Genomic DNA, 13112 nt, shown 5'->3' with positions numbered 1-13112 from the left:
AAAAAAAATGACATTTAAGTTTATTTTAGTTATGCTTGTCAGTACGTTTCGTTTGTTACCATTAGTTTTTACGTAACATGGACTAAGAATAAACAATATTTCTACAAGGAAATACAACAATAGTCCAGACAAAGACATGGGGGATATATGACACTTGACTACCTTATCAAAAAAGCTAATAATGTGTCACAAACCATGTTCCCGTTCTCCATCCCAGTCTGCCTTCTAAAATCAGTGTCCTTAGAAACGCTTTGAACATCATAGAACGTCAATGGAGAAAGGCATATAGTTCGTCATAACATCATTTACATACAGTAATTCTCTCATATATTGCTATAATATTATCAACAACATTAAAAGCTTGATTTTTACCACAGGGTCTTTTGCTGAGTATTTTCTCCTTAAAACTGCAGTGAACCAAATCGCTGGTGTTTCTGACGACACAAACTACCTTGTAACCAATCAGATCAACATCTCTGAGCTGAGTGAGTGGAGGTGGGGCTCATTTGCATATTCATGCAAGGGTGTCGAGTTACATAGTACTATTTTACAGAGTACTTTTTTTTTTTCTACAAAAGCTCACTTTAACTGTTTTTCCCCGTAAAGATTTGTCACCAAAGATTCTCCCAGCCAGCGCTTTGGTAGTGGATTAAATAAAGTGCTAATCTAGCTAGCGGCCACTTACCCGTCTTTCAGATAGAACTATTGGACAAATGTTATGCCACCTAATTAATATTCATGAGGCAAGCTGAAACGGTTTATAATGAGTCCCTAACAATTTATAGATTGTTTCGCCCTGATGTGCCAAGAAGCATTATAACGTTTACGATTTATGTGTTTGGGGGCGAATGTTTTAAATTAGCTGTGTTTTTATTAGCTTGCCCTGCTAATCAGTTGCTTGTTCTGTGCAACAAATGGCGTCTGGTTTTCATAAAGGAGAGGAATAATTACCCCGTCGAATGTTGACAAAGGCAAAGATGGTGTGATGAAGGCACAGTTGGCGGAGGGGGAAGTCAATGGTCGGGTCGGTCTGGTGGTCAAAAGAGTGTCTCTTCAGGGGTCCTTCATTCTGTGTCGCGTGCTGTTTCACCACACATGCCCCTTTTTTCAATAAATTCTACAAATGAGCATGACAACTCATGTTTAACATGCAGAACTTATAGAAAGGAATATTTATGACTGGCATGTTTTATGACTGGCAACAATACAAACAGCAGCATTGTACTGGACTGAGAACTAAACATCGATGAATTAGTCCACAAGTTTGCAAGTCCTGCAAGTACCTGAAAGTTTGCTTGCATCAAGTTCCATTAACACCTTTTGAAGAAACTCAAAGGTGTACATGAGATCAGATGGATAGCTCAGATTCATTCAACCTTAGTGCACAAGCCTTGGTGACGTCTCCTGGCTGCCGAAGCACTTTCACTCCTTCAACAAGGATCCCAACATTCAACGGTGGTTGTTCAGGTCCTGCACCTTCAGCTCTTCAATTCCAGTGACTCTATTAGCCATGTCTCTCAGCTTTCTCCAAATCATTGTCCTTAAACAAACAACAAAAGTTGAACCGTTTTAAAACATGAAACTTACTTTGACAACAACTCTTCCTATATTAATATCATAACGAATAGAATAGCTTTAAAACATTTACAGTCACCTAAAGGGCATCACGTGGCAAGCTTTTCTTGTGATCTTGCTGCCTCTCATGTGTTCAAGTGCTTTTTATACAGTTCAACGCAGACGTACAAGCTGTTGTTGTTGTAACGAACAATAATACCTGCTTGTGACACTTAATGAAAATACCCCGCATCTAAGGCTGAATAACTAAATATTAAGAATAAATTAGAACATGAAAAGGAGAGCACGTTTTTTCAATATGTGTTTTAGATCACATAGCCTATATGCTCACTCGTTTCAGTTTATTCTAACTACAGGACAAACACTATCTTTCCACACATACCCCTTTTACACAGCGCATTGATCCCGAGAAATTGCCGTAAAATTGCTAGAGTGTGAACGCAAACACGTCCCGGGATTGATGCCGGGATGGGGACCTAGTAACATTGCCGGGATCAGTCCCAGAACACGACTTGTGTGAACACAAGCCAGGACCGATGCCGTAAGGGGTATTTTGTTGCTCTTAGAAGAAAGTTTGTGTTCGTCATCAACAAAGTAAGAACAAAAAAATGGCTGCAAACTATAATGAAGCCGAGACCAGGAGCTCCTACTATCCGCGCTGAAGCTGAGAGCGTTCACCAGCTTTGAGGAACGGTACGCGATGGGTTAGTGTACGACCGAATCTGGGAAAAAATGCTTGAGTGTGTTTTCTCGACATCGAAAGCACAGTTCATTAAGAAACTTAAGACGTTGCGTAAAAAAATCCACCAAGTGCTCGACTACAATGGAGAGAGCGGTAGCGGAAGATTAGACTGGCCTTTCTACAACACATCCTGACGTCATGAGTCTTTACGGGATCTTTACGGGATGTGTGTGAACGCACTCACAGATTCCGGAAAATCACTGGCAGTGTGAATGAACCAAAATAAAAAGATCCCGGGACACATTGTCCGTGTATTTTCCGGAATTTCTGTGTGAAAGGGGCTACAGACACTGTATTCTGACACCACACTGAACGGGTCCTTCATTTTTGCTTTAACTAATTTAAGTGTGTAATTTTATGTTTTATTTTAATATTAGTTTAAATAAAAATACAACTTAAAGTTTAGAATCAAACTGCCTTATGTTGTGCATGCAATTGTGCAGTGAAAATTACAAAATAGCACCACCTATTAACCCATAGAGTCCAACCAGCACTAATACAAGTATTACTGGTTTGGTTTGAACTTATGATAGCATTAGGGGTGTCCAATATCACGATTTTTTTATCATGGGCGATTAAATTGTCTCCAAAAACTGCTTTTGAAGAAATATCGTAGTATCATGCAACTATCAGTGCATTCTATCAGTTGCAGCTCTGGCTCCTCTGTCCCAACATTCTGTACAACGTGACGTACATTCACATCACATGTTAATGCAGAGGTAGAGTTAAGCCCTATTCGGACGGGACTAGTTTAACATGGAGAGGAGGGGTAAAGTAATAATTACCAGAGCTTCTCTGTGATTTTAGTCCGGTCCGAATGTGCAATCTCAGTAATCATCATGGACAATGTCAGTAAAGATTACAGTGACTTTTACCTTTAGTGAAAAGGTCCGGAAAAATGACCTCAGGTGATACTAATCCCGTCAAATAGACCCACTGTAAATATGTACGTAAATATTTCGTCATTTCCTATTTAAAAGTAGTTTTCCGTGGTTTTTCAAAGTATGGAGACGCTTGAAAAAGCATTCAGTTGCGTTCTAGTCGCTGGGACAAGTCTGTGGCAAAACTCAAGTGTTTTACACACACCGTTCACATCAGAAAGAAGATCGACGGCACTTGTTGTAGGCACGAAACATCTTTTAGCGTTAGGTAAGAGCCTATTACCAACACAATCCAATCTGAAGTTAATTAATACATCGTTCGACCAGACATAACTGCAGGGCTGCCAACTCTCACGCATTGAGCGTGAGACTCACGCAATTGACACTTTTCACACGCTCTCACGCCACACATCCATTTTCTCACGCACAGAAAAATTGCGGAGCAAAGAGGTACTTTTAATATTAAAGGTCCCGTTCTATGCCCCTTTTCACAAGATGTAAAATAAGTCTCTGATGTCCCCAGAGTGTGTATGTGAAGTTTGAGCTCAAAATACCCAACAGATCATTTTTTACAGCATGTTTAAATTGACATTTTTTGGGGCTCAGAAAAACGACCTGTTTCAGTGTGTCCCCTTTAAATGCAAATGAGGTGCTGCTGGACGGCACAGGGGGCGGAGCTTCATGAGCTCGTGCTCAGTCTGTCAGGAAAAATTCATCTCACGGAATGATGATAATATCAGAAACTCTCAGTAACGGCGTTCATTTCGAGTCGGACAATAATGCCTACAGAGTCAGATTGCTGTATAGAGATGAAACAGGTATGGTTTAGTAGTTTAATTACGGTTATTATAACGTATTTGTCATCTGCTTGTAGGCTATGTATCCATTATTTATTAATAACCTACAAGTCTGCTGTCTGAATGATGATCAAACATGTACTGATGAGTTTAATAAAGTTTATTGTACATCACACAAAAGATGAAGCGTCAGTTTTACTTCAGAAAATCACCGTAAGAGCTGAGTAAACACAGTAGCCTAAGTTATAAGAAGTGCGCAAGTAACCAGTAGAGTTGAGGGAGCATTCCTGTGGGCGGAGGTTAGTCAAGAAACGGTTCTGGTGATGTCACTAATGCAGGATGTAGAGGGGTGTAGTCCAATCGAGCCGTTTTTTGTAGTCAACTTCTGTTAAATAAAATATCTCGCTTGGCATTGAACTTTGAGCTTTATAATTTTACAGATATTATTTATGCTCTAACAGCAACATTACACACTAACTAAAGTTTGAAACATGGAATCGCATGCAACGGGACCTTTAAACTAACTCTCAGCTCTTAGATTCCGTCAATTGTATTACGAAATTCAGACAAAAATACGTTTGGCGCTTGTAAATGTGACGTGACAGATCGCTGAGCGCCTCAGTTCAAGTGCACGTGAACCGATCATATGTTACTTTTTTATTTAAAGATGCAGTACAACTTACCGAAAGTACCGTATTTTCCGCACTATAAGGCGCACCGGATTATAAGGCGCACCTTCAATGAATGGCCTATTTTAGAACTTTTTTCATATATAGGGTGCACCGGATTATATGGCGCATAGAATAGAAGATACTGCAGTCAAACGTTTGACTGGGTTTGCGTTATGCAGTGGTCACCAACCTTTTCAAGCCTAAAAAACAAGTTGCTGAGCTGTAAAACCTTGTTTATACTCGACGCGTCCGCATGAGCGCGAAGGTAATAAAAAAAACAATATCCGTCTGCTCGGGCAGATTCGGCTCAAAGTCATGCATCTCCGGATGCGGAGGCGCGCGCGTGGCAAAAATGACGTCATTGTAACAGCGCGCGCGCGCCTCCCTATCCGAAGATGCATGACTTTGAGCATTATCTGCCCGAGCAGACGGATATTAGTAGTATATCTCATCACACCGGCACCCAGTTTGCGCGTCTAAATCAGTTGTATGGTCTGGTGTTCAGTCTAAACAAAACAGTTGCGTCAAGTATAAATGCCTCGTCTGTATGGGGAGTTGGGCGCGCAGTCAGCGGAGGCTCGCGCTCCGTTGCCAGGCGAAAGTATAAACAAGGTTTAAGTCACCGGTTGTTTTATCCATATATAAGGCGCTCTGGATTATAAGGCGCACTGTCGTTTTTTGAAAAAAATAAAGGCTTTTAAGTGCGCCTTATAGTGCGGAAAATACGGTATACATAATATCGACCAATTGGTGTTTTTCAACCACGGAAAGAGGTCAATATAACAGCAGGAGAACAATTATGTCACATAACGTTACATTTACCTCAGGAAAGCCATTTAATGTCCATAGCATGTTAACTGAATAGAAAAAATAGCTAGAGAGGAGATTTTGCTGAGCACTATATTACATATTTATTATATTTTTACTTATGTCATTAAATAATTGTTATTATAACAAAAACTACATTATATTTAATTTAATTTGTTATTTTTAACCTTTAATAATACCAGCAGATTGGGCCCTCTATGTTTACAGCATTAGGTGAGATTATTTTTAGCGCAATTTTCCACCGGACAAATTGCGATTGTTAACTCATGATTTCTGTTCTGTGCGTCTGTGCGCACCAATCTTGCACTTCTATCTACTCCTCAACCAGACCACCTAGAGACTTCGGGTTTTCGGCATTATGTTAAGGAAGGTCTAATCTCGGGAACGCACAAAAAAAAAATCCAGGAAAAGATTTACTATCTCTTAGTGTTGTGATCCCATGAGGTGAGAAAATTGCGCTAAAACACTCACCGAGTTTTTATTAAGTCAAGTCAAGTCAAGTTTATTTATATATATATATATAAATTATATTATATTTATATATATATTACTTGTTTTAAATAAAATTTAAAATAAACATGTATCCAAATTAGTCAATATTGAATCAAAATCGGAATCAAATCACAAAAATGGAATTGAAATCTTGAAATTTTTGTCAAGCAATAATAAAAACTGTATCCTACCAGTCATTGTACAATGTAAACATTGTAACATGTTGTCACTAAACTTCATAAAATTCTATTTAGTTACCAAATGTTTTGACAATCACAATTACACTTATTGTGATTTGTTTTGACATACCTCTAACCCCCCCCCCCCCACCCCCCGAAAAAAGTGTAGCGAAGCGCACGTGATATCAGGAAGCAACGTAATACACACATGATGGCAGGAGTGACGGCGATGGGCTAATCGAGTTACTCTCCCACTTCTGCTAGTTTTACTGAGATTTCTTATGCCATGCGAATTGGCCATTAATATTACAGACGTCCTGTGGTAAAATTACATCACTACATATACCCTTGTAAAGTTAATCACGTCCGAATAGGGCTTTACACTCACGGGACACTGCAGTTCACAGAAGTTCATTATTTGCCTTGCCGGTTAAACATTTTATTCGCGTGCTGCTGATACACTGTTCAAACATGTGCTTTTCTGAGCATACACGAGAAGCTCACAGGAACTAAAAGCCTGTCAAACAGCGCCTGGTTACTGGACTAGTTATCTTTCGAGTCTTATTGCGCTAATACTGTCAAATACACACAAGGTTTACAGTACATAAACACAGTTGGTTATGTCTAAAGTGAAAGCAAACATTGGAGAGAAAATCGGGTGCGTGTCATATGCGTTATTAGATAAGTGCCGGTCTTAAAGTGACAGTGGCCTATAGTAAACATGCTGCCGTTTGTCCTTCCAGGAATAGTTAACCAAAAATGCAAATTCTGTTATTATTTACTCACCCTAAAGTTGTTTCAAACCTGTATTAATTTCTTTCTTGTGCAGAACAAAAAGAAGATATTTTGAAGAATGTGGCTATCCAAACAGTTGCTGGTCCCCATTGACTTCCAGAGTGGGAAAAACTATACTATGGAAGTCACTGGGATACATCAACTGTTTTGTTACCCACATTCTTCCAAATAACTTTTGTTTTCAACAGAAAAAAAAAAAAAATTATTCGGGTTTAAAACAACTTGAGAGGAAATGATGACAATTTTCATTTTGGGCGAACTATCCCTTTAATGTTAAAGGTCCCATGGCATGAAAATTTCACTTTATGAGGTCTTTTAACATTAATATGAGTTCCCCTAGCCTGCCTATGGTCCCCCAGTGGCTAGAAATGGCTATAGGTGTAAACCAAGCCCTGGGTATCCTGATCCGCCTTTGAGAAAATGAAAGGTCAGATGGGCCAATCTGGAATCTTCCCTATATGTCGTCATACGGGGAAAGGTTACCTCCCCTTTCTCTGCTTTGCCCGCCCAGAGGATTTAGCCCACCCATGAGAAAATGAGCTACGACCATGCTGTTTTCCTTGAGAGACATCATGGCTTGCAAACGAGTGAAGCATGGCAGTTGCTCAGTGTTTGGATGTACAACTGAACACAAAAGTCTTTTTTTAGTTCCTTCACCCGAGCCTCTGAAGACCCAGTGGGTACATGACTTCAATATACGTGGACATGGAGAACTTTGTCGTTAAAAAATTACCTCTTCTCTAAACTACAAAGATTACTGATATAGATGCTAATACAGCTTTAGAACGAGGGCAAATCAGAGCAGCATGAAAAGCCAACAACGTACGCTAGCGTTAGCTACATGATAATAACTGTAACAGCATTCATAAACACAAACCAACTAAAGTACTGTATCCAGACACAATATTTTAAACTAACCATTCGGAGACGTCCTGCTGTAGCCTCTGAGTTGCAGCTTCTTCAGGTGCTTCTCCATCTGGGTCGGATTCTGGGTCAAACTGGAAACGAACGACTGCGTGTTTACGACTAACGTTTCGACGCCCATGCGTCTTCTTCAGAGTCAAACCTTGGGTCTCCTCTTTTGATTTCTGCATCCTGCTCCGTGAGCACCAACCAGGTTGAAGCGCAAGTGACCCCTTTCTTAAGTCCATGTAGTGTTTTATTTTTTATATTTGTTCATTTAAATGCTTTTTTGAATGCTATCTTCGCCACTTTGGCCTAAATGTCTGCCATTCTTTTTTATTTCATATTTTGTTTTCTTTGTAAGGCTTTGTTTTTAAAATAGGGACATTAGTTTGGCTCAGAGCCATAGAGAGAAAGAGTTGCGACACTCCCATAGACCTCCGTTGTAAATAATGGCGGTGCTTTTAACCGCCTACTTCCGGGATTTGAAGATCGGAATAGTTCCAAACACTGTCATTTTGGCGTTGGACACCATTCACTTACATTGCTGCGCGTCGAGTTGTTCCAGAGTTAAGTTGCTGAAATATCGACCTCTTTTGAATTGTCAACTGTCTATTTTGTATCAGAGGCCCTTTGCGATGCTTATACTGGTCTTCATTTGTACATGCACAGCGTAATTATTTATATTTTATGTTGGTTGTTTCAACCAATTTTCAAGCACTGCCTGCTAGCTAGTTAGCTAGCGCGACTTCGTCAGCTGTGACAGTAAGAGTTCGGTAATGAATCACTACCACCTTTATAGCAACTTTTATTTAATTACATTTTTTGGGATATACTAACTTTTCATTATGTTTTATTGTCTTGAGTGAAGCGGCTTGTGAGAACAATGCTGGACCTCTAGGATTGTTATGGCCATCACCAGTCCTGTCTGTTTCATGGATCACCTGCCCCTGGTTTTTGTTTTTCTTGATCACACACACTCACACAAGCACACATTTTTGTTGTCTTTCATTGTTTATTTTATTTGAAAATATGTCAAAATATTTTATTTGAAAACCTTCATTTGTATCAGCAATGCTTAAATTCGTTTTTAATCTGTTATAGTTTTGATAATGTGTATGGCTTAATATTAAAATAATATTCTTAGTCTTAACATGATAATGTTTCACGTTGTGGTCCTGGGGTGGCCACTTTCATCAGAAGAAGTGAGCTAGCTTCTAAGCGAATTCTGAACGGACCGCCACGACAGACCTCTTTGCGTGATCACGAAGGTAGGCTAATGGCTGAATCAAAATTTATAAGCAAAATCACGGGAATCAATAGCCTAATACAGCCCAGTTGTTCTAAAATAAATATCATGAGACGTCCATCATCAGATGAATGATATGGAAAAGTTAAGTTAGAGCCGCTAAAGCCAGTGCTACTACCCATGCGAACATGAACACTATAGCTTTTCCCTCCAAAAATATAGCCTAAAACTTGTCTCCAAATGCAAAACTGACATTAACAAAATGCAATAATGCAATAACAGCTGAAAAAGTACTTGGGTGTGTGTTTTATTTAATATTTACCGTTCAATAATGCAATCGCTGCTGTCTGTCCCATAGAAGAACATGACAGCCAGCGTATGTTTTGGAACTATTGGGGCTTACATGAACCACGTGACAGCCATAGCGGCGACATCAAAGAGTGTCGCAACTCTTTCTCTCTATGGCTCTGGTTTGGCTGTAATGCTCAGTCACCTGCAAAACAGTAAAAGAAACATGAAAAATTGATTTTCCTGAAAAAAATCGTGATATGATTTTTTTGCCATATCACCCAAATTAACTATTGATTTAACATAAATCATTTATGGAAATCATTCACAATCAACACATCACAAACCTCGTCAATAGCAGACATCAATTCACTGGTCTTGCGCCCTGCAGCTCCTCCTTTTTCCCTGAAGACTCTGGCCAGTTTGTTAGCGTAGCCATCCAGTTTTGACACGAATGTTTGAATCAGTGGAAGGGTGGTGATTTGAGTGAACTCAGTAGCCATCTAGAGATTTAAGAGACATACCAATAAGACATAAGGATAATGTACATTTTAAGAATGGCACTGTTCATTATTCTACAGAAAACAACATTTAGCCTAAACGGACAAGAACAAAAAAGCATAATGTGACATCAGGGAGGCTAGTTACTATTAACTGCAAATCCAGCAATTCTGTCAAAATTGCCTAATCTTCACAAAATAGAGCTGGTCATCTGCTTTTGAATTCGGCAATGAAGGGCATGTCTTGGACTACTTCATGTCGTCTGTAAGCAAAAGTTTTGTCCATTTTCTGTTTAAATGTTTGATGATTGTCCTTCACATAACTATTTTTTTCATGAGAGCCACAATGATAGGGCAAAGTCAATAGGAGAGCCAAAGTTAAGTAAAAAGGGGGGTGGGGGGGTGGATAAATAAATCATTATTTATTAATTACCAGTCAAATTTGTAACAAAAAAAGCAGGATTACCTTAATGCTGGGATGAACGGAAGCATGCATGCATTTCCTTGGTCTTATTCATGTTGTATTTGTAGCTTGCTGTTGCAATCCTTGTGAGGGATGCAAGGGAGGCAGTTTCTCTGTTTCCTCTTAATAGTGTTCATGGTTGAGAATGTTGACTCACAAGTGTATGTGCTCACAAAAAAGGACATCACTTTTTGCACAAGTGGCTTCAAAGTGGGAAAATCTTCTTCAGACACCAAACTCCAGAAGTGACCAACACCTGCTCTGAGTTCAACTTTGAGAGTGTCTTTTGTCTGCAGTTCGACCATTTCACTTTCTACATCAGCAGCGCGCTGAGTAGGGCAGAGCAGAGTGATAGTTGGAGTGAGAGATGGCACATCCACATGGAAGGGATTTTTTTGTGAAAGGAAGTTGTCATTTGTGGTGACAGCTCTGAGTTTGGGGAAGTGAATGAATTCTCTATCAGGTATGTACAGGGAAGTTATTTTGTTCTGAAATGCTCTGTTGACATTCAGCATGTTGCTTGGGGGCTTATCTCTTCCTTGAAGCTGCAAATTGAGAGTGTTCAGGTGACAGGTGATGTCAGTCAGAAAGGCCAGCTGTGTGATCCAGCATGGGTCTTCCAGCCCTGCCTCCAGTTTTCCTTTGCTGTCCAGGAAAGTGCAAATCTCAGGGAGGAGGCTCAGAAACCGCTCAAGCACTTTTCCACGGGACAACCATCTCACTTCACTGTGCATCAGTAAATCACCATACTCTGTGTCATATTCCTCAATGAACTGTCTGTGATTCAGCGCTCTGGAGACTATGAAGTTTACAACACAAACAACAGTTTGCATCACGTTTTGGAATGTATTATTTTTCAGTTTTGAATCCTGATGAATGATGCAGTGGAAACTGAGAAAGTTGGGTGTTTCTTCTCTTTTTTTCATGAGCCCAATAAGCCCCTTCTCCTTTCCTCGCATGCTAGGGCAACGCATTCTCATCCTAGGGCATCATATACTGACGCTTTTGACATTTCGTCTACATCGAACATGGCACCCTTTAGCGTCAATATGACACGCACAGAGCTTTGTTCGGTTATGGGTAGGGTTAGGGTTAGACCGCTAGGAGGCGCCTTCTGGCCCATATCTATCTGATATCTGATGAGATTGGGCTGCACGCTCTTGCTAGACCTGACCAACTGGGATTTTTTTCATCAAAAGTTGCATTCAGAATGTCCTCACCTCTCGTTTGGCCAACAAGTGGAAGCAAGCACAACATTTCTTCTCTGAAAGACTTTTCTTTTGGGAACCTTACCCAAACACACAACGCTGGTCACTCACATCTTTGCCGATGTTTTCTATCTGCCTCATTATGGTGGTATAGGATAATTGTAACCATTTAATTTGCTGAACAATTGCGTCCTTGTTGTCAGACTCTGCAAATAATATTTCTGCTGAAGCCAAAAAGCAATCTTTCACAATTTCTGAATCTGAGAAGGGTTTATTTCCCCGAGCCAAAATCCAATAAACGTTCAGCTGTAGAAGTTGTCCTGTGTATGAGCCTTTGTTGTCCAGAAAAAGAGGAAGAAAGCTGATCTATTTTTCTTTTCCTTATTACACTTCCAGGCGGGTAACTTTTGTTAAATTTTGGGTGCGTCATTTGGAAATGCTGCTCCAAATTACTTCGCTTGAAACCAGAGCGGGTTTGTTTGCAAAGTAAACACAAAGGGTTCGATCCGTGGAGGACAAATAAAAATTCCTCTGTCCACTTTTCTTGAAATTTTCTATGCTCATCTTGTATGATTCGTACCTTTCTCTTTTCAGCAGGAGTTGGCTCTCCACAAACCCTGTCTCCATAATCTTTTTGCGGTTGTTGCATGCTCCGAATCTTTAGTTCCCTCGTTTGTCACTGTCACATTGCTTTGTTTCTGTCCACTTGGTGCGCGACTCTGTCTAACAAGAAATCAATCCTATTTCAGTCCGTATATAACACAAGCTAACTAGCATGAAATGCTGGAAATAACCGTAGCTAAGCGTTGTTATAATGTGCATATGAAGTGCCAGGTTGAGTCTCCTCCAATTGAATTGCTCCAATTTACCATAACATTTTATTTTTATTTTTTAGTAAATGCCCAAATATATTCCAAATTCACAAGCATGCTTATGATAGATACAGGGTATGCATAATATATATTTTAATGACCTTAAGTTATTTTTTCGACATTAGCCCATCATGTACCTAACCATCCAAGAGCACATTCGGCATTAAGAGCTGGAAAGACCTACCCTGGTAATCCAGAGTTCTCGCGAGAGCACAAGTTGAATTTGCTCAGCGAGTTACTCTGGTGTCTAGTAATGAAGCTCATTAAATATGCCCCTCGATCTGAGCTGCACCAATCACATCGGGTTATCTGATATAGACGGGCCAGAGGCGAGATGACGACAGCGCTGTGACGTGTAGCAAGATGCAAGATGGCTATGGATGAACACCAGTTGTTTGAAACGGCTTTGGCCGCTACAATGAACAAGTTAGACTTGCCTTTTTATCTAAAAGAGGAACAGAAGACGGCGCTTCAATCGTTCCTTTGCAGGAAGGGCGTTTTTGCTGTTTTGCCGACCGGATACGGTAAGAGTCTAATCTACCAGTTAGCTCCGCTGGTAGCTAAGCGATGTTGTGATTGGTCGTGTTATCCAATTGCGTGCTGTGAGATTTTCAAATGCATGCTACGTGCCGCCCCTGAGCTGGACGATTTTCATTAGTCGACGCCAGA

The sequence above is a fragment of the Scardinius erythrophthalmus genome (genome assembly GCF_964197995.2).
Source record: "Scardinius erythrophthalmus genome assembly, chromosome: 25".
Taxonomy (NCBI): Eukaryota; Metazoa; Chordata; class Actinopteri; order Cypriniformes; family Leuciscidae; genus Scardinius; species Scardinius erythrophthalmus.
Note: the sequence above shows the minus strand (reverse complement) of the source record.